General features: G+C 39.8%; 1 pseudogene; it reads right to left on the bottom strand.

Moving 5' to 3' along the window:
- Positions 1–253: 253 nt before the first annotated feature.
- On the bottom strand, positions 254–670 carry LOC105098161 (small ribosomal subunit protein uS12-like; annotated as a pseudogene).
- Positions 671–1,047: the final 377 nt, after the last annotated feature.

Genomic DNA, 1,047 nt, shown 5'->3' with positions numbered 1-1,047 from the left:
ACTCCTTTCTTTGGCATTTGCAACTCTCATGATCTACCTATGATTTACCATTCCAACCACTCCTATTCACATACCCATAGCTTCTACTACACTAATAACTCTGTTCAACTTACTTTTCTGTACCTAACCTTATGGACTTTATCATTTGTATTATAGTTATTTATAGTCGTGTTTGTCTGATCACCAGATCATGCTCTTTTTTTTTTTTTTGGCATATGAAAATTTATTACTATCGTGCTTTCACCATCAAAACTTATGAAGTTGGTCTTTCCTTCTTGCCTTTGCATAAAGCCAAAAGAGAGACATTGGCTACTTTGACCACTTTAAAGCAGACTCCAGGAATGTCATCAACAGCATGACTTTTATGACCAAATCCAGCAACCAGAACTTCATCATTTTCCTCAATAAAATTCAAACAACCATCATTGGGTACAAAGGCTGTGATTTTTTTTGCCATTCTTGATTAGCTGAACCCTGACACGCTTCCTGATGGCAGACTTTGGCTGTTTGGCTTCAACCCCTACTTTTTTGCGTGAAAAGTGCCTCCAAAAGGGTTGGCTTTCAGGGTTGTGCCCAAATGGGCTTTCTTGTACTGTTTATCATGCCACTTCTGGTCTCGTCAGTGGCTGTGGAGCTTCCTAGCAGTATGAAGACCGTGACACTTGCCCATCCTACTGGCGCCAAGGGCCTGAGTGAGAAAGAGAAGCAGCCCAGGAAGGAGCCAGAAGCCCAAATCATGCTCTTTGATTTTAGAATCCTTGTCTGATTCAGCACTGGGTTTCTCTCAGCATCTTTATTGCATGTACATATGAGAGGCACCAGAAAATACTATGGACGAACACTGGGCCTGCTGAAGAATACTAACCCCTATGGCCCCAAGGTTTGCTAGTCAAAATATAAATGCTTCTCATGATGTTTACTACTATTTGAACTTCTGTGAATATTTTGTTAAAAAAAAAAAAAGACGGGACATACTACAAAACATTTGAAGAAGACAGAAAATTAAAAACAAAATCAACACTACCCAAAGACAGCCAGGATGTTAAC

The sequence above is a fragment of the Camelus dromedarius genome, chromosome 12 (genome assembly GCF_036321535.1).
Source record: "Camelus dromedarius isolate mCamDro1 chromosome 12, mCamDro1.pat, whole genome shotgun sequence".
NCBI classification, from domain to species: Eukaryota; Metazoa; Chordata; class Mammalia; order Artiodactyla; family Camelidae; genus Camelus; species Camelus dromedarius.
Note: the sequence above shows the minus strand (reverse complement) of the source record. Positions and strands in the feature narration are given on the sequence as shown.